The 27964-nt window shown below is 49.7% G+C and overlaps 1 long non-coding RNA gene across 3 annotated transcripts; it reads right to left on the reverse strand.

The window, feature by feature from the left end:
* Nucleotides 1-10171: 10171 nt before the first annotated feature.
* Nucleotides 10172-18496, reverse strand: LOC119088317. Of its 3 annotated transcripts, none has more exons than XR_005091947.1 (6): nt 17803-18496; nt 17202-17393; nt 16330-16530; nt 15996-16149; nt 12096-12253; nt 10172-10448 (listed from the first exon to the last, which is right to left on the reverse strand). It is a non-coding gene; the product is annotated as an uncharacterized LOC119088317 (long non-coding RNA). The 3 variants fall into 3 exon arrangements; XR_005091946.1 differs by having other exon boundaries at nt 10172-10504; XR_005091948.1 differs by lacking the exon at nt 15996-16149 and having other exon boundaries at nt 10172-10504.
* Between the last annotated feature and the right edge of the window lie 9468 nt (nt 18497-27964).

The following is a 27964-nucleotide window of genomic DNA, read 5'->3' on the forward strand; positions in this document are numbered from 1 at the left end:
GTACCTGTGGTAAGCTCACAGAAAGGAACACCATTCAGCCCTCAGTGGGTACATTCACAGAATAAGAACAAGAGGTTTCCACAGGTTCAGAGGAGGCAAGAATGAGGAGCTGGTTGGTTTTGTTTTTAGACTTGGTATTTAAGGATTTCCTGTTTAGGATTATGAAAGAATTCTAGAAAGTGCATGGTAGTCACTGTTGTAGCACACTATGGACATACTTAACACCACTGAACTGCATGCTTAAATGGTAATGTAATAAATATTTTGCCACAATTTTGTTTGTTCCTTTGTTTTTGTTGTTGTTTGTCTGAGATAGGGTTTCTCTGTGTAGTCCTGACTGTCTTGGATCTCTCTCTGTAGACCAGGCTGGCCTCAAACTCAGAGATCTGCCTGCCTCTGCCTCCGGAGTGCTGGGATTGAAGGCGTGCGCCACCACATCAGGCTCCATCTGCACCCTTGCTCTCTCAGTTCATTTCTGCTGTCTTGATGACTCATAAAGTTCCAACCAAATATGTCCTACAAGTTATAATTCTCCAAGCTGAAATAAGAAGGAGACAGACTTATTTTCAAAGAGGTAGGTCCAATGGTTATTGCCCAACAGTCTAGAGAGCCATATCATGGTTGTCTGTAGCTCTCAAAAAAAAATAATATTGGCAATTATGTATTTAAAAAAATAATGTCGGAGCTCCTAACAACTGGTCAAAGTGCTGAGAATAAGTGACTGTTACATGCTCAGCTCTAAATGGAACATCTGTATGACCCTTTGAAGGCTTAGGGAAGAGGAAGGGGACTGTGACAGCCGAGAAAGTGATGGGTGCTTTGACCCACAGTCACCCCTCTTCATGTAATATGCTCCTTAGCTCTTGGTCAAGTCCATACAAAGTTCCAGAGAGATGGTTCAGAGGTTTAGAGCAGGTCTGCTCCCCTGTAGTTGAATTTTCCAGTGTGCACCTCAGGAGGCTCACAACTGCCTGAAACTCCATCTCCAGGGCCCAGATGCCTTGACCTCTGTGAGCACACACACACACACACACACACACACACACACACGCACACGCACACGCACACGCACACGCACACGCACACGCACGCACGCACACACGGACACATGGACACACACACATGGACATGGATACGGACACAGATACACGTGCAAAACTACACACAATTTAAAAATAAGATAGATCTTCTTGAAAAGAAAATAATAATAATAATGCTTAGGAGGTGAAGGCAGGGCCAACCTGTGATAAAGTCTGGAGGAAGGGAACTCCTTTCTGGAGTTCCACCTGTCTATGACCTGCCTATTATCTTCAAACCCAAGGCAAACTCCTCAAGAAGTTCTAGACAGGAGACCCAGCTCATCTCTTAGAATAAGAAGGGCACATCCCGAGCAATCTCAGTCTAAAGACAGAGACCGTGATGCCCCAGGATTCCAAACTGATCAGCCCTGGCCATCTCAAACTGGAAAAGGGAGACAGAGCTCCACATTGAGGAGGAAATCCCCCTGCTCAGAGACAGGCGACTAAGGAGAAGAAGCCCAGCCTTTGGGGTGCTAGGAGCAGTGGCCTTGTTCTGGGACTCCTTGTCGAGAGACATGACTCCAGTCTGAAGGGGCATAGACTTCCCTCCAGAGCCTTCAGTCCAGTGGAAGACTCCCTGGTCATGGTAGTTAATCTTTTTAGAATACATATTAGTTATACCTGACAACGGGTTTTAATCACGACTTTGTCATAGGTGTGTTTTATGTGTTTGAGCACACTCACCCCTGTTACCCTTTCCTGTCACCCTCCACTCCGACTGACTCCCTTCCTCTTCCCTGCCAGTCTTCTTTCTGATTTCATTGTTTTTTGTTTTGTTCTCTGTCTATCTCTTCTGTCTCTGTCTCTCTGTCTGTCTGTCTGTCTCTCTCTCTCTCTCTGCCCCAATGAGTTTGATGAGGGTTTCTTACTAGAGCACGGGTGAGGGGTTGTTTACAGAAGTCTGGAAAACTCACAAGTGGCTACACCCCTGGAGAAAATCTCTGCCTCCTCCTGTCAATATCAGAAAAGGCTGGGGGCCTCGTGATCCCTTCTCCCGTGTGTGACTGAACATTGACTGGCCTGGTCTTGTTGGGTAATCACTGCTGCTGTGAGGTCATGGGTTCAACGGCCATGTCGTGCCTGGAAAACATTTCACAGCTCCCTATCACTTCCTCCGCTCTCACAGACCTGCCTCCTCTTCTCCCAGCCTTCAAAGGGCTGACGAGGATGTATCAACGTGCATGTATTCAACCTTACAGCAAATGATACATTGGCTGATATTCTTAGCTCTCTGACCAGTTAGAAGTCTCTGCAGGAACTGCTGCCCCCTGTAAGAAGACCATCCCTCATCAAAGTGGAGATAGCACTAATCTGTGGACAGAAAAGAGTTCAGAAGGCAGTTTGACAACACAACCATTCAGCAGTAGTATTGATCCCGTCAGAGACTATGAGCTTGCCAGCTATGAACTATTGACAGCAGGCCTCAAATTCAATCAGAAAAAAGTGGTTGGGCCTTAACAGTTACGCCACGATGGTGCAAGTGGGCACATATTGGTGGTTAATCTTGATTGTTAACTTGTTTGGATCTGGAGCCAACTAAGAAACACATCTCTGGATGGCCCCCAGAGTAGATAGGCAGCACCCTCCATCAGCAGCCTAGACATAAAGAGGTCTGGGGGTGGGGGCTGGAGAGATGGCTCAGTGGTTAAGAGCACTGGCTGCTCTTCCGTAGGACCCAGGCTTGATTGCCAGCATCCACACGGTGGCTCACAACTGTTTGCAACTCCAGTTCCAAGAGATCCTCTGGCTTCTTGGAGCACCAGGCAAACATGTGACGCACAAACATGCATTCAGGCAAAACACCCACCACAAAATAAAAATAAATAAAAAAGGGAAAGCATGGGAAAGAAGAGAAAGACATCTCAGACAAAGAAGCCGTGGCTTTTCCTGCTCGACATCCTTTCTTTTGTTTGTTTGGTTTTTGGCTTTGTGGGTTTGGCTGGTTGGTTTTGAGACAGGGTCTCACTCTGTAGACCAGGCTGGCCTCGAACTCACAGAGATCCTCCTGTCTCTGCCTCCCAAGTGCTGGGATTAAAGGTGTGCGCCACCACCGCCCGGCTCTACCTTCACTTCCTGCTAGAGTGTGTCTCCTAAGGCCTTATTGTATAAGTCACCGTATTTCGTGCTAGCTATTAAGTCCAGCACTGCTATTCCTCTGGAGAGCACTGACGGATACACTGGGGTACCACAGTGTGGTGGTAATCTAATTGTACTGAAATATTATTTTGATTGTATGTTAATAAATAAAGTTGTCTGGGGGTCAGAGCTATTAGAGCCATAGCAAGAGTGTGGCGGTGGTGGCACACGCCTTTAATCCCATAAGATCTCTGTGTATTCAGGGATACAGTCAGCATTGGAGACATATACCTTTAAGACCTAGGGGGCTGTACATTCAGACAGTGACGAGGCAGTCATGTGTTTGGGTTTACAACCAATGAGAAGGCAGAACAACATACTATAAAAAAACGAACCGACAGGAAGTAGGTCTCTTTCCGCAAAGCTGGGACAGCAGAAGGAAGGGTGAGATTTTAGCTCTGAGCTCTGACCTCTCGGCTTTCTCTTTTACATTGTTTCTGTGTTTCTTATTTAATAAGACGGTTGGATACATCTACAAATGGCGCCCAACGAGAGGGCAAGAGTTTCCACCTAAAACCTGAGAAAAGATTCTAAAACGGAGCTAAAAACATCTTCCTAATTGTCTCTCTCAAATGAGCAGCAGCTGCCGGTTTGAGTTACTGGCAGGTTCCTGGCGTGTGCGCTCGATCTGCAGTATGGCGGGAATGAGGCCTCTGCAAGTGGCACATTAAGCTGCATGGTGGATTTAGCCTTTACTAGTACAAAACAAAAAGAGGTTTCTGGGCTACACGCTGCTTGGATAAAAGCACAGACTCACGATGGCTCCCAGAGCTGGCGGAAAACGTACCACCGCCATGTTGGGAAGCTGAAGTGGGAGGAGCCAGCAGCCACAGCGCCATTTCAGGCTTAGAAGGCTGCAGTTTAAAGCAATAGGCTCAAGGTAATATAAAACATAAGCCACATAAAGATGGCTACCACACAGAGAATCTGGATTATGTTCTCTTTGATATTCATAACTGAAGAAAAACATTTGATTACAAAAGCTGTTGAGTTATGCCAAAATGTGTATTTTAAAGGTACCTTAACTTCAAAATTTGGATGTAAGGATATGTTGCTTTGGAAAGGAGGCTCTGCTTTTGTTTCCACAGAAAGCCAGAGGCTATGGATTTGTTCCAGATTAAGATACATCAGGTTTGACCAGCCAAGACCACCTGAAGGTCTCTGATGACACCATGGCCCAGATGATCCAACATCCAGAATTGTTTCAAGTCACGGACTACTCCATGATCCTAAAATTTTCTTTGTGTCCCCATAAGATACAGCGCCCCCCTCCAGCAGGAAGTAGTAAGAGAAGCTACGCCCAAATTCCCAAATATACCAAGCTGACTTTGGAGATATGTAAAAGTTAAAACCTTCCTTTAAAAAAAAAGAAAGGGGAAGTGCTGTGGGACGGTCTATATGTCAAATTGCTCTGATTGGTCAATAAATAAAACACTGGTTGGCCAGTGGCCAGGCAGGAAGTAGGTGGGACAAGGAGAGAGGAGAATGCTGGGAAGCAGAAGGCTGAGGCAGAGAGACACTGCAGCCGCCGCCATGACCAGGAGCATGTGAAGATGCCGGTAAGCCACCAGCCACATGGCAAGGTATAGATTTATGGAAATGGATTAATTTAAGCTATAAGCACAGTTAGCAAGAAGCCTGCCACGGCCATACAGTTTGTAAACAATATAAGTCTCTGTGTTTACTTAGTTGGGTCTGAGCGGCTGTGGGACTGGTGGGTGACAAAGATTTGTCCTGACTGTGGGCAAGGCGGAAAACTCTAGCTACACCACAGTGGCACTTATAAACCCTCAAGAGACACCAGGCAGATATCTCCATACTTCTCAATCCAAGTTCAGCAGGTCTCAGCTTCCTGTGAAGTTTCAGGACAGATCTGTTGACTGTCATCTAATGGTCAGGGACCAATCTGACCGCACGTGGCCTGGAGTTGGCCTGAGCTTCTCACGCACACCTGGCCAATCTTTAACCAGGTGGCCTAGGGCTCCACTCTGGCCAGAGCCAAGGTAGGGAGAACTGGACATAGAGACTTTGCTCCTTCACTCGCCACTCCTGTCTCTGACAGCTGGTAAGAGGCAGATGGAGCCAGTTCTGTCTTGGTCTGTCCTGGGCAGCCCCTGGGCATACATCATCTTAGGCTGTTCTCACTCCAGGAGGTGGGAAAACACCGAGGTGTAGTACACCAGGGATGGACGATTTGGACAAAGAAGAAATGGTAGAAAAAGCCCTGGGGTGGGATCCTGCCTCTGTCTCGCCATGAAGGTGGAGGGACTTCTCTGGACCCACGTTCTGTACAGCTCAGATCCCCAGCTATATTCATCTGAAGCAGCTCCCATCAATCAGGTCTTTCCTGGAGATTGCTTAGGCTAGCCTCCACCACCTGCCACCCCACCCCAGTATTGGGAATTGTCATCCAGTGATGGACCAAGGTAGGGGTTAGTCACAACATCCAGACTATTGGGAGGTGAACCCAATACAGGGGACCCACGGGAAATGGTGTCACAGAAGGGAGCTAGCAGAGGTGCCCACGGGCTGTCGTGTTGCCTTTCTGGTTTTTCTACCAGCAGTGAAGAGCAAGCCAGACCTAAAGACCCCAAGACAGGGTCTGCTAACAGTTCCACAGACCAGCCTCACTGCCTTCAGTCCACAGCAGCGTGCCCTTTTGGAAGGAGCCTTGGCACTGGGCCCCGTGATCCTTCCTGGCCATTTTATCTTCAGGGTCATTTCTTTCCCAGTGAACCCAATCACTAAGTTTGCTCTCACCCAGATCTGCCAGGTCAATTCCATCCTAAGGCAATTCGCTCCCCAAGGAAGGATTTTCCAGTTGGCAAAGGGATCTTTGGATGAGGTGGACTGTCTGTACACAATGGGAGCGCACCTTCTGCGCTGAGGAACCCAGACACGGCTTCTCCCAGGCCATGGTTTGTGGAGTTCAAAGAGTCCGTCCCTGAGGCAGCCCTCCACTTTATTAAGAGCTCCCCAACTCCCAGCGAACCACCCACCTCAGCTAGTCACCTAAGACCCTGCTTTCTGATTATTGCTCCACCAGGACACAGTGTTTACAAGGTCCTTCTGGTCTGGCCCCTCTCGGGTTATGCAGTAGGGACATTTCTAGGCAAGGAATGCACCTGGCACAGCTCGTTCTGAGGAGGAAGGCAGCCTCTGGTCTTGGGCTGAGGCCACCTGTGCTTTCCCGTTTTCCTGCCTACCTGTGGCTTCAGAAGGACAGTAAGGTGACATTTGTTTGCTCTTTCATGCCCCTCCCTTCCTTCACTTCTGCACTTCTGTCCTGGGCCGGCAGTTAAAGCCGGGGTGTCCCACCTCAGCAGGGACTGGGAAGTGGAAAGTGATAAGCAGGTGGCTTGCTCTAATTCACTAGCCTGTTGCATAACCTGAATCTGGATTTTCTCATCTTGCAACTGAGGATAATAAGGCTACCTTACAGGGTTAGTAAGAGGCTTAATGAGATAGTATGTATAAAGTGTCAGGCCTCAGGTGAGTAGACACACACACACACACACACACACACACACACACACACACACACACCAGCAGAAATGCTGGGAGAGGTGTTCTCAGTGTAGGACAAAGCCACAGGCTTACCGTGAGCAGCTGTGCACACCTCTGGCACACATGTGAGCCAGTATCCCCAGGACTTGCACCCTCTTCCCTGGGGTCTTGCCAGGGCCCAGGCTCAGCTCACTTCCTCCCACTCCTACCCACCCAAAAGCTGGTGAGGGCTGGGGAGGGTGATAGCGTGCCAGGGAACAATAGGCCCACAACCCCTTCCGGCCCATCGCGTGAGAAGGAGCTTTGGGAAGGAAACTCATCTCCCAGTGGGAGAGGCCACCGCCCCCTTGCCGCCAGCCCTGTGGGAGTTGCAGGACCCTCTCTCTGTTCCAGACTTCGTTCCCTTGTCTCTATCACCTGGACTGGCTTCCCCCTCGCCTTCCTTTGGAGAAGGGCATCCCAACTAGGCAGCCCTGACCCCCCGTCTGCAGCTGGGTTAGGTGCCTCCCAGGAGTCCAGAGCCCTGCTCTCATTTGTCTGTACCTCCCTTGTGTGTCCTGGCCCAGAGCAGTCTCCATGTGCTGAGCACTGACCAACAGAAAGAATGAACTAGGAAAGGAAGTCAGATCTGAGGGCCATTGGAGCCTAGAAGCTGAGCCAGGAGAGACGAGAGAAGAGTCAGCATGGAGAGGCCAGAGTGCCTGCCCTTTACATGGAGATGAAGTAACAGGCCCCTAAACACCTCAGTGAGTATAGGGCTGAGGTCTGGCAGTGAGGACACTTGAATACTTTCAGCGCTCAGCTCACCATCTCATATGTGGAACAGCACCAGCCCTTTCCCCTACGTCCCCAGATCTCCAAGCGTCTCTTCTCTCAGACTGGGAGCCCTTACAAACAGGTCAGGGAGGGAGAACAGCTCTCCTATTCTACTGGTCCATATCCCGCTGAGAGCTCAGAGGGACCCCACCAGGCAGGCTGCTGATCAAGGGCTCTGGGACTCCATTTCTCCACATAAAAGACTCGGCAGGGACTTGGAGACTGGCTGAAACTGTCCTTGCCCTAGGCCCTGCTGATCTGGGCCATATGAACAAAGCCCTGTAGCATGTAGGGAGCTGCTGAAGTCTAACTGTGTAGACAGTCCCTCCCTGTCACCCCCAAGTCCCTGGGCAGGAACTCCACTCCTCTGTGCATGGACTTGGTGTCACTGGTTCCAAATCTCCACAGCCTCAAGTGTGACCGTTGCCAGGGAGCAGAAGAAGCAAAGAATGCTTCCCAAGGCTTCCCAGGTCTGGGCTAGCTGTCTCCCACAGCCACCCCCGCTGAGTTCTCACCACTCCAGCTAGAGGCTTCTAGGGCCCAAGGATGGCAGGCAGGCACACCTACAAACACATGCCCGGCCTCCAACACATACACACCTGTCTGGCATGCTGACCTACTTGAATGCACGCCTGGTGCACTCACCCACAGACACACACCTGACCACACTTGCCCGTGTGCCCACAGAGAGTAGACCCTACACAACACAGGCCTTATGCACATACACACCCCCATCCAGACTAGTGTGGGATATGCAAATCCACCTCCCACTTGGCCATGCTCGAACTCTGTCTGGTGGCTCCAGGAAGTACGAGCTTTTTTCTCCTCTTCTCTTCTCTTCTCTTCTCTTCTCTTCTCTTCTCTTCTCTTCTCTTCTCTTCTCTTCTCTTCTCTTCTCCCCTTCCTTCCTTCCTTCCTTCCTTCCTTCCTTCCTTTCTTTCTTTCTTTCTTTCTTTCTTTCTTTCTTTCTTTTCTTCTGGGGGTTAAGCCTGTGACCTCACCTAGGCTGGGAAGTGTTTCCACCACCCAGATTTTTAAAAAATTATTATGATCATGTGTGTATGATGGGCAAAGGGTAGGTCATAACATGTATGCAGAGGTCAGAGGATATCTTGATATCTTGTACCAGTCAGATTTCACCTACCATGTGGGTCCCAGGAACAGAACTCAGGCCTTCAGGCTTTGCAGCAAGCACCTTTACCAACTGCATCTCGAAGGCGCATCGTTTTTGTTTTCTTTCTCAGTCATGTGGTCCAGGCTGGCCTGGAACTTATGTAGATGAGGCTGACTTTGAATTCCTGATCTTCCTGCCTCCATCTCCCAAATGCTGGGATTAGGGGAGAGTGCCACCTCTCTCCTCTCCTCTCCTCTCCTCTCCTCTCCTCTCCTCTCCTCTCCTCTCCTCTCCTCTCCTCTCCTCTCCTCTCCTCTCCTCTCCTCTCCTCTCCTCTTCTCTCTCTCTCTCTCTCTCTCTCTCTCTCTCTCTCTCTCTCTCTCTCGACATTGTCTTTCTCTGTAGCCCTGGCTAGCTTAGAACTTGCTCTATAGACCAGGCTGGCCTCCAAGTCACAGCATTCCTCCTGTCTCAGTCTCCCCAGGGCTAGGATTAAAGAAATACACAGTATAAGCTAGCTTAAAAAGAGAAAAAAAACCTACAATTTTATTCTTAAATTTTGGGGTGGGTGGGAGTTAAGACAGGGTGGCCCAGGCTGTCATGAAATTCATGATGTTCCCATCTGACCTCCTGAGTGTTGGGATGACATGCATGAACCACCATGCCTAACCTTAAAATATACATATATATCAAAACGTTATTATTCATCCATTCATGTACTTGCTCACTTATTTGTTTATTTTGGTTTTCTTGGGACAGAAACTCACTAGGCAGACCAGGCTAGCACGGAACTCAAAGCCACCCTCCTCCTCCTCATCCTGACTGCTGGTATTACAGGCAATGTAGTGCATCACCACACTTGGCCAAAAGCTATCACTTTAAAAGGAAAGCAAGAATCTCTGATAAAAAAAACAACACACGGGCCGGGCAGTGGTGGCGCACATCTTTAATGCCAGCACTTGGAAGGCAGAGGCAGGGGGGATCTCTGTGAGTTCAAGGCCAGCCTGGTTTACACAGTGAGTTCCAGGACAGCCAGGACTGTTACACAGAGAAACCCTGTCTCGAAAAACAAAACAAAAAGAGCATGGTTTTTACCAATCAGATTGGCATGGCTGAAATGTTCAATAATAGATTGTTGGTCAGAGTATTGACCAAGCATGTGGGCGGTGGCACACACCTATAATCCCAGAGTTCAAAGTCATGCTTAGCTACATAGCAAGGTTTTTAGACCAACCTGAGCTACATGAGACTCTGTCTTTTAAAAAAAGGGTCGGGGGGGCGGGGGGAGAGACTGGAGAGATTTAAGAGCACTGGGCTCAGAGGTTTAAGAGCACTGGCTGTACTTCCAGAGGACCCAGGTTCAATCCCAGCACTCACATGGTGGTGACTCATAACTGTCCCTAACTCCAGTTCCAGGGGATCTGACACGCTCACACAGACACACATGCAAGCAAAATACCAATGTCCATAAAATACAAATGAATACATGTTTGTTTGTTTGTTTTGTTTTTTAATGTGGTTAAGACATGACGGGCCAGGGTCGTGCTCTAACAGCTCTAGCTACTTTAGAGGGTGAGGTGACAGGATCGCTTGAGCCCTGCAGTTTGACAGAAGCCTGATTGAGAGGATGGCAGATGAGCGCCACCAGGCCTGATCTAGGACTGTTGTGGCAGTTGTCAAAATCCACAATGGAGGGTGGGGATGTGGCTCCGTTGTAGAGTACTTGCCGAGCATGCCCGAGGCCCTGGGTTTGATTCCCTGCAGCATCAGCATAGTCTTGCCATGGTGGTACACACCTATAATCCCAGCAGTTAGGAGGTGGAGGCAGGAGCATCAGAAGTTCAAGTCCAGCCTCGGTTATGTGAGGAAAGAAAAAGAAAAAGGAAAAAAAAATGAATGCATGAAAGAAAGTGGAATTGCTTTTGACGAGCATTACAAGATACTAAAGTGAAATCAAGAAAGAAACTTTCCCAAATGATTAAGGACAGCCATTGACAAGACCGCCCCGCGGACTCCAGCAACCTCACGCAGAGAACATCTGCCCCATCGTTGCCTGTTCAACCTTGGACAGATGCCACACGCTTGCTGTTGGTTCTGCGGCCAAGGATCATTGCCTCAGCACAGCTTACGAAAGTCTCCCCGTTTTACCTTGGCCACCTGCTCCTCGCCCCAGTCAGTCTCTTTGGAGACACGCACTTTACTACGACACAGGTATCATTGTGCCAGTGCCATCCAGTAAACAGACGGAAAGGTGGGTTTGTGGGAGCAAATCCGCCGTTCCGGGACTTGGGAGGTGGAGGTGGGAGGATCGAGAACCTCTATGAGAGGCTGTTTGAAACAAAACAAAACGAAACTACACCAGCCAGAAGTGGCGGCGCACACCTTTGATCTCAGCACTCAGCAGGCAGAGGCAAGTGAATCCCTGGGAATTCGATGCCAGCTTGGTCTAGAGGGCAAGGTCCAGGCCAACCCAGGGCCACACGGTGAGAAACTGCCTCAAAAGCAAGCAAACAAACATAAAAAGACTGCTGAGATGGCTCACCGGCTGTGAACTCTGGCTGTTCTTCCACGGAACCCGGGTTCGATTCCCAGCATCCACACGGTGGCTCACAGCTGGAATCTGTGACTCCAGTTCCAAAGGATCCAATGCCCTCTTTCTGACCTCGGCAAGCAATGTATACATACAGTGCACAGCCAGACATGCAGACCAAACATCCATTCACATAAAATAAAAACGAACAAGTCTTCTTTTACAAACCCTAAAACTAAACAATAGTAACAACAACAATTTATGTTTGGAAATTCTCTGTGTGATATTTAGGTTGGCTCAGTATTCCACCAAATCCAGCAATAGTTAAAATGACTAAAAATTGATAGACTACATAAAATAATACCACAGTGTGGAGATTTTTCCAGACCAACATATATGGCCTTGTTAGCATTTATGGGTTTTTTTTCCATTGTATTTTATGTGTATGGGTGTTTTGCCTCCATGTACATCTGTGCTCCACGTGTGCTCAGTGCCTTTGGAGACCAGAAGAGGGCATTGGATCCCCTGAACTGGAGGTTAAAGATGGTTGTGAACCACCTTGTGGGTTCCAGGAATCAAACCCAGGTCCTCTGCAAGAGCAACAACTTCTCTTAACCACTGAGTCATCTCTCCTGCCCCTTTGTTTTTGAGACCAGAATCTCACCAATGTACCCTAGGCTAATCTAGAATTCTCAATACACTTGCCTCAGACTCCTAGGTTTACAGGTGTTCACCACTGTGCCCAATCCATTTATGATTTTTTGTGATTGTTTGGTTATATACGTATGTACACATACACACACACACACACACACACACACACACACACACAGTTTTACTGTATATCCCAGACATGGAACTCAGGATTCTCTCGCCTCGGCTTCCCTGGTGGTTTTATGGTTTTGCTTCTCACCTTTATTTTACTTGCGTATACATGTGCAGGTGTGGAGGTCGGAGGACTTGTAGAAGTCTGCTCTCTCCTTCTGCGATGTGGTTCTGGTTTGGCTGCAGCTCCTTTCCCTCCCGAGCCATCCCACGGCCTCCATGGCAGGTTGTTTGTTCGCCTGTCGGCTTTTGGGACAGAGTCAGGTATCACTTTACTTGGCTTCCCATTTATAGTTTCAGTTTATTTCTCTTGGGAATTTTCCTCTCAGGCCTGGGACTCAGTATATACCAGGGTTAGTTTCTCTACTATTGCCGGGATAAAACACCACAACCCATGCAAGTCACGAGGGCAGTTTATTTAGGGCTGGAGCATGACAGACAGCAGGCATGACACCAAAGCCACAGCCGAGAGCTCACGTCCTGATCTGTAAGCAGGAGGCAGAGAGGCATGCTGGGAATGGTGTGAGTCTTCTGAAACATCAAAGCCCACCCCCAATGACACACCTCCTCCAACAAGGCCACCCCACCCAATCCTTCTCAAACAGTTCTGCCAGTCTGGGACCATTCAAACGTATGAGCCTATGGAGGCCATTTTTGTTCAAAACATCACAATAGCCTATGATGACCTTCTGATCTTCCTGCTTATGCCCTTGATTGCTGCAAGTACAGGTGTGGTGTGTGCAGTGCTGCGGATGGAAGCCAGGACTGTGGGCATGCTAGGTACCAACTGAGCTACATCCCATTTATTCACTTAAGAACAAATATACGCTAATGTATGCAGAGAAGAAGGATGGGGGGGGTGTCTTTCTTCCTCTCTATGGAAGGCTATAGATGTCTATGGGATGTAGTGTTTGTTTGTTTTTAAGACAGGGTCTTTCTATTATGTAGCCCTGGCTGTCCCGAAACTCACTTTGTACACCAGCCTGGCCTCAAATTCACAGAGATCCGCCTGCCTCTGCCTCTTGAGTATGGGATGGAGATTCCTTTCTCAGTTCTAGGAGATGGATCCAGAGTCTCTCCTGTGTTAGGCAAACAATAGCCCACTGAGTCAGGCTCCCTGCCTCCTAGTGCTGTGTCTCAGGTTATCCCTGCCCCCAAAGGGGGACCTGCCTTAAAGTTTCAAATTCAACACCTTTTCCATAAGCAGGACCTAATGTTCAAAGGAAATTGTCCTGCCCTCCCACCTTATGTACACCTGAAATTAAAAAAAAAAAAAAAATCAAGCCAGCTAGTCATGGTGACACACACCCGTAATCACTGCCTGCAAGAAGCTGAAACAGAGCCAGACAGTGGTGGCACATGCTGGGCAAGCGATCTCTGAGTTCAAGGGCAGCCTAGTCCATAAAGCAAGTTCCAGGACAGCCAGGGCTACACAGAGAAACCCTGTCTCAAAAATCCAAACCAAAACAAACAAAATAACAAAAAAGAAGTTGAAAGAGGGGCTGGAAAGACAGCTCAGAGATAAGAGCTCCTCTAGACCACTCAAGTTCAACCCAGCACCCACATGGCAGGTCAGGATCCTCTGAAGCTACAGTTCCAGAGGATCCACCCTCATCTGGCAGGCCTCCTTGCACATCAGGCATGCACATGCTAGACATGTAGTAGATGGACATACCTGCAGTCAGGAAGAATCACTGAGAGCAACAGGATAGCCTGGGCTACACAGCAAGACTTTGTCTCAAAAAACACACAAGCAAGCAAAAACAAGAATCTGGGCAAAAACAAGAATCAGCTGGGCTCCAGGAGGTGGTGGTACACACCTTTAATCCCAGCACTCGGGGGACAGAGGCAGGTGGATCTCTGAGTTCCTTGAGGCCAGCCTGATCTACAGAGCTAGTTCTAGTACAGCCAGGGCCACAGAAGAGAGAGCGGGGAGGGAGGGAGGGAGGGAGGGAGGGAGGGAGGGAGGGAGGGAGGAGGGAGGGAGGGAGAGAGAGAGAGAGAGAGAGAGAGAGAGAGAGAGAGAGAGAGAGAGAGAGAGAGAGAATGAATCATCTGGGCATGAGGGCTCACACCTTCAGTCCCAGCACTCAGCTCTGAGGCAGGGGTTGTGAGTCAGTCTGAATTCTAGGCCAGCCATGGACTACATAGTGATACCCTGTCTATAAATAAGCAAATAGAATCAGGATTGTCATCTGTAGGGAGAAGAAAATTCCTCCCATCTCCACTCTTCCCCAGCTGCTGGTTTTCCTTTTGTTTTTTGGAGGCAGGGTCTCACTATTGTAGCTCTGGCTGGCCTGGAACTCATAGAGACCTGCCTGCCTCTGCCTCCCAAGCACTAGGATTAAAGATGTGCACCACCACACCCAGCTAAACTGCTGGTTTTACCCTCCTTTCCTGCCTGGTCCTCAATTCTCAGGCCAGGATCTGCCCTGAGTTTCCACTGCCCTGGGCTGTAGCACTGAGAGTGTGGTCTGCACCACCCCCTTGTGGCCATTTGAGAAAACTGCTTTGCATAGTGGTTGACCTCCACCCACAGACCCACTGATTCCGCCCGCCGTAGGCAATCAGGTGGAAAATGGTTTGTGTTACAAATGCAATTTCAAGGTAAATCTCAAGTCTCTCCACACTGTAAATTCTGGAGAAACTATTAATAGTGCCATAACATGCACCCCACCCTTCTCTGCATCATTTCTCGGCCTGTTTTTTTGTAAACCAACTTGAAACAGAAATTCTTTGTCCAGCCAGGTGTGATGACATGCACCTGACATCCTAACATTTTCGAGACTGAGTCAGGAGGACTTAGGTTTCTGAGCTAGAAACCAGGTTGGACCACACAGTAAGTTTCAGGCTGGCCTAGGCTTGATACTGAGGATGCATGGTAAAGCTTAGAACCAACTAACTACGTAACTTAGTAAGACACAAACCATCATCAGCCCCAGGAACTTGGGGGACCACAGTCCTCAGGGCCCTTCTAACTGCTGACTGGGATGTCCTGAATGCATCTTCGCCTCCTCCAAGCCCTACTCATATCCCCTCTCACTCCAACCCCCAACACTCTAACCAGGAAAACCCCGTACATATTAACATTTCACAAGGACCAAGAAAAAGGCCAGTGGGAAGAAGGGTTAAAAAGCTACAGAGGAAGAACAAGAATAACAATACTAAGAGTGAGAATAAGAGGCTGGAGAGATGGCTCAGGGGTTAAGAGCAATGGCTGCTCTTCCCATAGGACATGAGTTCGATTCCGAGCATCCACAAGGTGGCTCATAAATGTTTCAACTCCACTTCCAGTGGATCTGATGCCCTCTTCTGGCCTCCACAGGTACTACACATACACACAATAGGGAAGCAAGCAAAATACTCAGACACACAAAATAAAATCATTAAATATTTTTTAAATAAAAAAGACTGAGAATGAGGAGGGGGAGGGGAGGGGAGGTTGTTCCTTGTCTATCTCCTTCTGCAGTGTCTCCCCTGACCCTCCAAGGACCCCCTTCAAGGTTGAGCCACTGGCTGTTTTGTGTGCACAAGATGCATATGTAGAGCTCAGAAGACAGCCCTGAGCGGCAGGCCTGGCCTTCCATCTTGTTTGAGACAGGGTCTCTTTATTGTTTTCTCTGTATCACATAAGCCAGGCTAGTGGCCCATGAGCTTCCAAGGATTCTCTTGTCTCCACCTCCCATCCTTTCACAGGAGTGCTGGGATCCCGGGGCCGGGGATCTGAATTCACATCCTCACACTTGCTCAGCAATCACTCTAACCCAATCGTCCCAGCCCCAGACTGTTTTTGTTTGTTTAGTTGGTTTCTCTCTTTCTCTCTTTGAACTGGGTCTCTCTGTGTAGTCCTGGCTGTCCATGCGGACCTCAAACTCACAGAGATTCTCCTGCCTCTGCCTCCAGCATTCTGGGATAAAAGGTGTACACCACCATGCCCCACTTGGTCGCTTTACTGAGACAAGGTTATGCTGTATGTAGTAAGGCTGACCTCAAACTGCTGATCCCTCCGCCTCAGTCTGTCAAGGGCTGAGACTATAGGCGTGTACCCCAACACCTGGCCCATCATCTTTTGGGTGCTGGGGCTGCAGGAAACACTGATGTGCACCCATTCTTGACTTGGGATATATGTGCTGCTCGATTACCTACAATGACAGGTGAGCAAATGAGGATTATAGGTGTGCAAAGGCACAGAGACACGAATGGCCAGGTCTGCAAGGACACACACACACACACACACACACACACACACACACACACACACACGCAAATCCTTTCAGACATAGTGTATTCGGGGGAATTAAATTCCAAAACCTTGAAGATACCTGGAGTCCAGCTGCCTCTTAATTCCACTTGAACGTCAGCCAAATTCCTTGTGCAGGTACCTGCCCCATGCTGGACTTTCCGCTGTTGCTCCCACCGAATCCTTAAATGCACTGCTTTTGCTCATGAGAAGGTAGATATAGAGGTGCAGAGTGCGAAGTCTTGTACTACAATGACACTTCCGGTCATTTTCAGAGTTGACACTGTGAACAAAGTCGTCAGAAAGAAGCTATACCTACAAAAGCTAAATTGATTAGGATTTTAGCATTTGGAAAGGCTACAAAGGGCCAGTGAAAGAAACACACTTTTGGCCCGGAAAACCAGAGCCAAATCTGCCCCTGACCAACTGAGCTTAAAACCAACCAACCAATCCCTGAGCACAAAATCTAGCCAATCTGAGCTTCTCCAAGCTCAAGGGACTTGAAATCCGACCGAGTCCCACCCCGAAAATCTTCTCCCTGGGAAAAACTCCGCCCCTAAGAAGCCCTGTATAAGCCCTGAACCTGTTCAGTTTGCTGATGCCTTTTCCCACCCTGCCAGAGGCAGCCACCCTCCTGGATTCTTCCCTCCCAACAAATCTCTTGAATGAGGTCTATGGAAGCAGAGCCTGGGTGGAGGGGCAAGGCTGGAATGCTTTCGGGGGAGAAACCTTGCCCTAACGGAGCAGAGCTGTAACAACTTTGCCGGGGAAACCCTCCTCTGCCTGGGCAGAGCTGTTACATCAGGGAAACCTTTCCCTGGAGCAGAGCTGTATAAGCTGCTATGCTTACAGGGACTTTGTGGTCTTCCTTTGCTCCCGACTGCCAGGATCCCTTTCCATCTGAGCTGCAATGCTCATACTACCCACTTTCCGTACCCCTTCTCTGTTTCCCACCTGATGGCCTGGGACCACGGGAACCAGTCTCCTGTCCAGTTTCCAGCAGGCTGCCAGCATCAACGGCTACCGTGTGATAAATGGAGGCGGGGTGGGCAGGCACCCCCTCTTCTCCAGTTCATAGCCCTTCTCTGCCAAGCGAATCTAGCACGTGGGGGCTCTGGCTTCCACAGCTACCATCAGAGGTCCGTCCTGGGGCAGCAGAAAGAGGTCAGGGTTTGAGCAATTCTGTACATCACCCCATACGAAGGCGATCTAGATGCTCCCGTCTTACTTGAAGAATACTAATCAAATGAGAGGTCATATGTCCAAAGTACCCTCCTCACCTGTCCTCATTCAGAAAGATCTGGGATTATCAGCAAATGCCCGAGCAAGGGGCCAGTATGGCGCTTGCCTTAGGATTAAGGAGCAGCCCAAGGAAGGGAACTCAGCGTCTCCTGCTACCCGTGTGCTCACCTGGCTGTCCCGCTCGAAAACACCGCGCTAAAAATGCCTTCCTACAGCCAGACAGAGTCCTTGGGCGTGGTTTATGGAAAGGTTTGTTCCCTCCATTCTGTGGAAGGATGATTAGTGCAGCAAAACTTTCTGGAAATGACTTTACCTCCTTCCTGCTCCAGCGGCTCTCATCCATCTAGGGTGGCTCCGGCCAGTACAGTCCCTGATGCTAGTCGAATCTGCGACAGCGTCTCTCAAGGCTCCTTAACCGCCCAGCTTTCCAGAACAGGTAACGTGTTGTCAGACTAGCCCGTCACTTGGTCTGGCACCCTGGAGTAGAGTCACGTGACTTTGCCCTGCCTCTTCTCTTATCCCTCCCTTTGTGGGTCTGGCCTTTGGACACCAGAGGGCGCTGTTGCCTCTCACATACGACGCGAGTAGTGGCTAGCGTCATCAGAGACCAAACCCGAATCTAACAAAGTCAGGAGGAAAGTAATGGCAGCGGGCAAGGGGACAATGGCGTTTATCTACCGCCTCTGTGATTCTAGCATTTCCCCTTGAAGAGTCATCTCATCACTTGGGAGGCTGAGGTATGAAGATTGCCACAAGTTTGCTAGCCAGGGCAAACGTCTACCCTGTCTGGGACTACAGAGTGAGAGCATCTCAAAACATTAGTAATGTTATCATTCATTCTGCTGATATAATCACTTTTTATTAGTTGTTGGATTTTTACGGGGTTGTTTTGCTTTTAGTTTTGTTCATTTGTTGTTTGTGACAGTCTCATGTAGCCCTGTCTGGTCTCATATTATATGTAGCTGAGAACGACTTTGAATCCTGCTCTTCCCCCTTCTGCTTCCCGAGTGCTGGATTACAGGCATGTGTATTTTTAAAAAATCAATCTATGAAGGAGATGGGTGAGTTGGCACATGCCTTTGATGCCAGCACTTGGGAGATAGAGGCAGGCAGATCTGTGAGCTCAAGACCAACCTGGTCTACAGAGAGAGTTCCAGGACAGCCAGGGCTACCTAGACAACAACAAACTTAAGGGAAGCCTGGTAGTGTGGATCAGGACCCAGTCACTCAGGAGTCTGAAACAGAAGAATTAAAAGTTTGAGGCCTTGTCAGAATGGCTAAGATCAAAAACACTGAAGATACTTTATACTGGAGAGGATGTGGAACTAGGGGAACTCTCCTCCACTGCTGGTGGAAATGCAAGCTTGTACAACCACTTTGGAAATCAATATGGTGCTTTCTTAGAAAATTGGGAATCAATCTCCCCCAAAATCCAGCTATACCACTCTTGGGCATATACCCAAGAAATGCTCAATCATACCACAAGAGCACTTGCTCAGCTATGTTCATATCAGCATTGTTTGTAATAGCCAAAACCTGGAAACAACCTAGACGCCCTTCAACTGAAGAATGGATAAATAAATTATGGCACATATACACAATGGAATACTACTCAGCAGAGAAAAACAATGACATCATGAGGTTTGCAGGCAAATGGATGGATCTAGAGAAAATCATCCTGAGTGAGGTAACCCAGACTCAGAAAGACAAATATGGTATGTACTCACTCATAGGAGGATACTAGAGGTAGAACAAGGATGACTGGACTGCTACTCGCATCACCAGGGAGGCTACCTGGAAAACAGGACCCCAAGAAAGACACAAGGATCGCCCAATGACGGAGAAATGGCTGAGATCTACATGAACAACCTGGACATGAGTGGGAGTAATGAAGGGCGAGGGTCGAGGGAAAGAGAGCCTGTGGGAGCAGGAGATCCCAACTGGATCAAGAACAGAGAGGGAGAACAAGGAATAGGAGACCATGGTAAATGAAGACCACATGAGAAAAGGAAGAAACAAAGTGCTAGAGAGGCCCACAGAAATCCACAAAGATACCCCCACAATAGACGGCTGGCAATGGTCGAGAGACAGCCGGAACTGACGTACTCTGGTGATGGGATGGCCAAACACCCTAATAGTCATGCCAGAAACCCCATCCAAGGACTGAGGTATCTGGGTGCAGAGATCCATGGCTAGGCCCCGGGTGGAGCTCTGGGAGTCCAATTAGCGAGAAAGAGAAGGGTTTATATGAGCAAGAATTGTTGAAACCAAGGTTGGATAAAGCACAGGGATAAATAGCCAAATGAATGGAAACACATGAACTATGAACCAAAGGCTGAGGGGTCCCCAACTGGATCAGGCCCTCTGAATAGATCTCTGAAGTATTCGAAGGCCACCTGGCCAAACATCCTAATTGTCGTGCTAGAAACCCCATCCAATGACTGAGGGAACCGGGTGCAGAGATCCACGGTCAGGCCCCAGGTGGAGCTCCAGGCGTCCAATTGGTGAGAAAGAGGAGGGTTTGTATGATCGAGAATTGTTGAGACCAAGGTTGGAAAAAGCACAGGGAAAAATATACAAACAAAAGGAAACACATGAACTATGAACCAATAGCTGAGGAGCCCCCAACTGGATCAGGCCCTCCGGATAAATAAGACAGTTGATTAGCTTGATCTGTTTGGGAGTCATTCAGGCAGTGGGACTGGGTCCTGTCCTCAGTGCATGAACTGGCAGTTTGGAACCTGGGGCTTATACAGGGACACTTGGCTCAGCCTGGGAGGAGGGGACTGGACCTGCCTGGACTGAATCTACCAGGTTGAACTCAATCCTCGGGGGAATCTTTGCCCTGGAGGAGATGGGATTGGGGGTGGAGTGGGGGGAAGGCAGGGGTGGGGGTGGGAGGGGGGAGAATAAGGGAATCCGTGGCTGATATGTAAAATTAAATTTAGTAAATAAATTTAAAAAATGAAAGAAAAAAAGTTTGAGGCCTGCCTGGGCTGCAGAATGAGTTCAAAGCCAGCGTGGGAAAGTTAGTGAGATACTTTCAAAATGAAAGTTCAAGGTCTAGAGAGATGGTTAAGAACACTGAGTGCTCTTCTAGAGGACCTGGGTTCAATTCCCAGCACCCACATGTCAGCTCACAACCATCTATAACTCTGATTCCAGGGGATATGATGTCCTCTTCTGGCCTCCAAACGGCACCAGGCATGCACGTAGTGCAGAGACATGCATGCAGGGAAATTGCCCGTACACATACAGTAAAGTAATAAAGTAACATAAAAGTTCAAAAAAGACTGGAGGTGTAGCTAAACAATAATGTACTTGCTTGTGATGTGTGAGGCCCAGGCTCGGTCCCTAGCACCACGAACAGGAAGAGAAAGAGAACCTGGCACTTGCCCCAGAAGACATCACTACATCTCCTGCAGCCTCAGTCCATGGGAGTGGGCAGCCTAGGGGGCAGCGGTCAGGATCTAAGTAACAGCAACAGAAAGTGACCTGATGCTGAGGATAAAGAAATGCACTGTTCATCAAAGCAGCAGCCCCAGACAGAGCCACACTGGAGAGGTGACAGGCACCAAAGATGAGGCCTCCAGAGCAGTCTGAACAGGATGCATGCGGCCCCTGGCCTCTCAACCTCAGCTGCCAGGGGGAATAATCTCCAAGTCCTTGGTGCCTGTGGGAGTTTCCCTTCTTTCCGAATCCTCATACTAGCTGCCAACGTGGGGAACCACCAGCCTGTACTTCAGTCATTCAGATATCCACCTGTCCTTGAGGCCTTCCCTCGGGCACAGGTGAAGCCCCTGTCCCTGCAGCCCTGGGCAATCCCTGCTCCTGACAGGTGAGTTTGCCTTCTCTTTGAGGGTGCCCCTCAGTGCTCACTGGCCCTGTGGCTGGAGGAGCGGAGCTCAGAGCTGCTGAGGACTACAGGACCCGGGAGCCAAACATAGCCCTAGGGGGCAGGAAAGTCTCAGGTTATCTGTGTGACAGCAGGAAGCTTCTGGAGGGCACGAGGTTAGTCAGGGTTAGGGGTTCAAGAAGATTGACAAGTGGAAGGCAGACATGGAACTCCTCCCTGAACTGGGGGTCCTGAAACTTGTGGCCAGGATAACAGCCAGAGACCTCAAGGAGAGTTTGGTCACTCTTTTATCCCACAGATAAGTGTGGCTAGACGCTTTGCACCACCTGCCCTGTGGAGACAGACAGAAAGGACAGTTCCTGTCCTCCCTGGTTCCCCACTATTGGGAGGAATCCCTAAGAGGCTTAAGGACAAGATGGCAAAAGGCCTTTCCCTTCAGGCCTGCTGGTCCCTCCAGGCCTCATCTCCAGCTCCCAGGAAACATCCACAGTCCCGCGCGTTGGTGGAGTTTCCCCTCCTTACAGCTCCACCCCCTCCTTGGCCAGACAAGGCCAGGTGTTGTCACTTGGGGTCCAGCAGGTACTCCTCCTGGGCTGAAGGCTTTGCATGTGATTTGCAAAAGCTGGGCTTGAAGCAAGCTCCTGCCCCTCCCCTCAGGCACCCTGCCCACCCCACCCTGTCAGATAGGCAGCCTTTCCTCCGTGGAGCACCCCAGGGCCTCTGCTCACCTTCCCCCTACCCACCCAAGTCCCCTGAGCGCGCTAGAGCAGCAGTTAAGAGGCTTCCAATCAGCAGGCAGAGCCTGGGGATTTCTGGGTAGGGTGAGTCAATCATAAAAAGAACACCGTGCAGCTGGGGCCTCGGGACAGCATGAAGGGGTGAGTACCAACCTGCAAAAGGCTTTGGGAGTGAGAACTGGGGGCGCCCTAGCCCTGCCTAATGGCGGCCATTCAGTGTCTTGGAGAGTCGTAACTGGCCGGGTATTTGGAGAGTGGATGAATGAGGCTTTTTCAATTCCTCAGCTATTGTGGCACTGTGGGTCCAACAAAGGCTCTGGCCCCACCCTGCAGAGGCCAACAGATCCCCGAGAGGACCGCAGGGGAGAGCTGGACTACTACAAAGCTGTTCCAGAAGTGAGAGGGGGAAAAAAAAAATCCATCTAACTGCCAGTGAGTGCCAAAGTATTGGGCTAAGCCACACTCAACCAGGGCACTCAGGCCAAGTCCGCTCAGAGCGGCTGCAGCTCCCACTGCCTTCTTAGAAATAGGCCCTCGAGGCCGAGAAAGGCTCAGTGTTGGCCCAGGAGGGCTCAGAGGGCAAAGATGCTTGCTGTCCAGCCTTATTGCTTGAATTCTATCCCCCGAACCCACCCACATGGTAGAAAGAGAGAACCAACTCTCCAAAGTTATTCACTCGAATGTCTCCCCCCCACACAAAAAATAAAATAAAATAAATAAATGTAATAATTTTTGTAAGCCTCAGCGTTGGCCTAAGCGTATGGTTCAGGACTGGAACACATGACTAGCATGCAAAAGAGCCTGGGTTCCATCCCCTGTATTGCAGAAACTTCAACTGAAAGGTCACTCACACAGCCAGGCAGGGGGAAATCAGCCCTCTAACTAGGAAGCTGTTAAAACAGAACTTCAAGACGTCACCCCAGGTCCTTCCTCCCTACCAGAAGGACCAGCTGAATTAACCTCTCTTCAGTTTCCTTTTCTGTAAAATGGGGCTAGTAATACTAATAATACTGCATCATGCTGGGTGGTGGTGGCACATGCCTTTAATTCCAGCATTTGGGAGGCAAATCCAGGTGGATCTCTGTGAGTTCGAGGCCAGTCTGGTCTATAGAGCGAGATCCAGGACAGGCACCAAAACTACACAGAGAAACTCTGTCTCAAAAAAACCAAACCAAATAATAATAATAATAATAATAATAATAATAATAATACTGCATCAGAAGATTCCCTTTAAAAACAAAACTGCTGGGCTGGGATGTGGCTCAGTCAGCAAAGTGCTTGCCTAGCATGCACAAAGCCCTGGGTTTGGTCCCCAGACAACATAAATCTGGCATGATGACCCATACCTGTAATCCAGACCCTTGGGAGGTAGGGGTAGGAGGGTCAGAAGTTCAAGGCCATCCCCAGTAATATAGAGAAAGTTCAAGGCCAATTTGGGATACAGAAGACTCTGTTTCAAAAGTAAATTAAGTACATAAACAAATATCAGCGACAAAGTGCCTGGCAGAGAGTGATGTGGAGTAAATAAAAAGAGAGGTCCCTACGCCTGCAGGGGACAGAAGCTGGAGGTAATTGGCAGCCTCCAGTGCCCATCTGCAGAACGAACCCTCCACTTGTGAATGAGGAGTCATACCTACAGATTACCAAATCTAATCCTTAGATGTGCAGGGAGGCCCACCTTAGCCCTCTGGCTCCTGGCTCCTGTGGCAGCTGTGAACATCAGCCAGTCCTACCCAGGCATTGCCATGACAGAAGCCACCGTGGCCACACGCTTTCTCCTGGTCTCTGTCCTTTCCTACAGACTTGGGGCCTGGAGCACCGGCCTGCTCTTTGTGGCCACCTTGCCATCTTTGTTCCATTATTTCTGCCCATTTGTCTATCCTTTCTAACTTCGTGGGACCCCCCAGCAGGGAGGTAGGGTTCACACGGGGCCTGGGTGACACCCCCCCTCCCCGGAGCCCAGGTGCTTCCTTCTTGGTCCCTCTGCCTCCAAGGAACTCCAGCTGCTGTGTCCTCCCTTCATCCTCACTAGGCTGTGCATGAGGCTTTAGTGGCACAAGGCCTTGCTGATAGAGCTGACAAGGTCAAGGCCGTGGAACAGAGCTGGAGAAGCGGCAGTCACAGCCCAGGCAGGTGCCTGTCGCTCCCACAGCGGGGAGGGAAGTCAGCCCAGCTCCTCTGCTCTGCACCCTGCTCATAGTCCAGCCGCTGTGCACTGTGCAGGGGCACCTGCCCTGCAGGAAGTAGGAGACTTTGCTGGAAATCGGTCTTTAATCTTGGCTTCCTGTTTTCTGCCCTGGGGGACGCCCAGAGTGGCTGAGTTTCAAGCTACTTCACACCAGCTTCTCTAAACTATCATCTCTAAAGCATAAGAGCTGGGGGAGGGGAAGAGGCGGAGAGAAGGAGCAGAGGCCCCGTCCCTGCCAGGGAACCATGGGAACACACTCCAATAAAAGTGCTAAAGCTCTGGACCCCCCCCCCCCCAGCTCTGCATGCAGCTGGGCCATCTGGTCCCTTCACCCAAAAGATGCCAGAAGTCTTGGCTCCATCACCCTTCCTTCCCCCTTCCCCAGCCCCTCTCCAACCTTCCTCTTTTCTCCACTCTCCTGGAGCTAGCCTCACCACCGAAGAACAAGTGGCCCAGCCTGGGCACATGAACCTTAAATGCTGACTCCATCTATCTGTATATTACAGGCAACTCAGACTCAGCTTTTAACCAACGCGGCATTCTTGAGTGTTTCCTGGCTGCCCCGGCCCCCACCCCCACTCACTGAGTTCTCTCTCGGGAGAACCCACCATCTCCAGGAGCGGGGCTACAGCAGAGGGTCACACGAGGAGGCCTCTTTCCTCAGGGACTCTCCTCATGGACAACTGACCCCAAGGCACTGCCTGTCTCCTCCTCTCCACCTTTGCCAGGACCCATGTGGACCATGCAACTCCTCTTTGCTGAGCTTTGTGGTTGTGTTTTGAGGTAGGGTCTCATGGAGCCCAAATTGGCCATGAACTTCCACTGAGGTCATGGATGACTTTGAATTTCTTATCCTCCTTCCTGAACATCCCAATTTGGGGATTCCAGGTATGGATCGCCATGTCACTTCATGCTGTCTGGGGATGGAACTCGGGGCTTTATGCATGCTAGGCAAGCACTCTACCAAGTGAGCCATTTCCTGAACCTTAATTCATGATGCACCTCCCCCTTTATTGGCCTTTTTAAAAAGTGTGTGTGTGTGTGTGTGTGAGAGAGAGAGAGAGAGAGAGAGAGAGAGAGAGAGAGAGAGAGAGATCTAGGGGTTCACTCATACCATGGTGTGCCGTGCCTGTGGAGGTCAGAGGAGTCTGTTCTCTCCTGTCGTGGGATCCAGGAATCAAACTCATGTTTTCAGGCTTTGGAAGCAAGGGTTTTTTTTCCTGCTGGGCCATCTCACTGCATTGCTGGGCCATCTCACTGCATCTCTGGGTCATCTCACTGTATCACTGGGTCATCTCACTGCATTGCTGGGCCCTTTTTCCATTTCATCTTCCTCTTCCCTGCTTTTGGCTCTGCCCATTGGGTGCTCATGGCCTTCATACACTGTGGCTGATCAGATTGTTTTTATATTTTCTGTTTTGGACAAGAACCACGGTGCTCTCCCCCGCCCCCTTGGCTCATCTCCAGCATGAAGATCACAGGTAGCAGGTGTTCCATATTTGCCGAGAGGGAATGAGTTCATGAATGATGAACTGGATGTTAGCTGTTTCTTGCACTATCCAATTCAGGCTTTAATTTCCAAAGCCTGGGATTCAGGAAGGTTCTTTTATTTATTTATTTTTTTCGATTCACTTTACTGAGAAGAGGTGGAGCCAGGATTCAAATACAGGTTTATTTGATTCCAAAGTTCACATTCTGGGCCCTGGCACACTAGGGAGTGTTTATGGGTAAAGGAAGATATATTGGTGGTGAAACGGGAGCAAAGATTTAGATATTTATTCAGGTTTTTCCCCCCAAGTCCCCACAGGCTCCCCCCCACCTCCCCCTCCACCTCCCCCCACAACTAATTCAGACAGAGTAGAGGAGGAGATGTCAATCTCTGGATCTCCCGCTTCCAGAAGGCTTTGCAAGCTGCTAAAGTCCTTTCCTTCAGGCTGAGCAGCACCCCTGCCCCGGAATTGGGGGCCATATTATCATTCCATCTTGACCTCAAAGGAAAGAAAGCAAAGCCTGATACACACACACACACACACACACACACACACACACACACACACACACACCACATCATCACTCCAGGCCTGTTATCTTGCTGAATCTACACCTTCTCTCATGAAAGAAGTATGCTCTCAGCCTGATCTTACAGAAGAGGAAACAGCTCAGAGACCTTAGGTAACTAGTTCAAAGCCACACAGCCACACAGCTCCTAAATTGAGATTTAACCCTGAGATTTGATCCCTAAGTCCCTCAGTTGGGTTTCTTGTCCACTGTCACATCTAGCTCTGAGATCTATGGGATGCTTCCTCCATGGGTATCCCTAGAGAACTGGTTCCTTGTAAGCAAATTGGTACTGGGCATGCTGGGTCAGAGGAGCAACCGGTAGTCTGGGGGATGGGAGGTTGGGACTGAGTATACCCAGCTCCTGCTACTGGCATTTGAAGTTATTTCCAGTCAGCAACTCCATCCTTCACAGAACCCTTTACTGTCCTTCCTGACCCTTCAGTTCTGTTTTGTTTTGAGACAGGGTTTCTCTCTGTAGCCCTGGCTGTCCTGGAACTCACTCTGTAGACCAGGCTGGCCCTGAACTCAAAGAGATCCATCCACCTGCCTCTGCCTCCTGAGTGCTGGGATTAAAGGCGTGCGCCACCACCGCCCTGGCTGCCCCTTAGTTCTTAACAGTTCTGCTCCTTAGACACTGCTCTAACACCTAAAACCTCCAGCAGAGTTTCTGGGTTCTCTCTTGTCACCCTGCTTCTGTTCGGTGCCCCTCTCATGCCTGAGCACTCCTTGCTCTTGTAGCTAAGAGCAAACTGCTCAGGGAGGATCCTGACTCCTCATTAACAATGGTATATAATAACAGTCTGTGTTTAATTGAGGACTCACCACGTGCCACCTAGCACCAAGCACTTTAAACCTATTAACTCATTTCCTCTCCACAAAACCTTACAAAGTTGTTGGTATTACTTTTGCTCTTCTTTTCAAACAAAGATGCAACAGGGCAGGCAGACGGAGGTCAGGTAACTTGTCCAACGTTACACAGCCATTGACAACTTCCTTATTGCTTCCAAGCCAAAAACTAGTCCAAGGAAGTCCCAAGAGGCTCTTTGGATCTTTTGCCCCTCGTAGCTTTCAGGAACCCATCTCCCACCGCTCTCCTGAACCACAGTGTAAGTCGCAGCCTGCTGAGCTATTTATAGTCCCCAGAGGCCACCAAGCGCTCCCTGCCTTTGTGCATGCAGTTGTCAACGCGTGCACCCTTCTTTCCTGTTTCCTGTGGGCCTTGCACGCGACCTTTCCATTTTATCATCTGTTCTTTGCGAGAATCTATTTGCCCCAACCCCGACTGAGAAACTCCGCAGAAATAGAGGTCCTTATAAGAAGTGGACTCCAGAGCAGGGACCCTGGTCATTTCAGCCCCCAGGATATGTTTGTGAATGAATAAATGCATGTCTGCTGGCTGCCACAGTGGAGTCTAGCCCTAGCCTCTACCCTAACGGGGGAACTTCACCTAGGGAAGGTTGGGAGGTTGGCTCTAGTGAGCTGGTGTTCCTCCGGCAGGACCTTCGGGAGCCTTCGCGAAGGCCAGCAAGTGGGGGCAGGGCGTGAGCGCGGACACACCCCCCGCATTCCCTCCAAGGTCCAGCAGAGGGCGCCGACCCACGCCCCGCTGCGCGCCGGGCAGGCCCCCTCGCGC

This window comes from Peromyscus leucopus, chromosome 7, assembly GCF_004664715.2.
Source record: "Peromyscus leucopus breed LL Stock chromosome 7, UCI_PerLeu_2.1, whole genome shotgun sequence".
NCBI classification, from domain to species: domain Eukaryota; kingdom Metazoa; phylum Chordata; class Mammalia; order Rodentia; family Cricetidae; genus Peromyscus; species Peromyscus leucopus.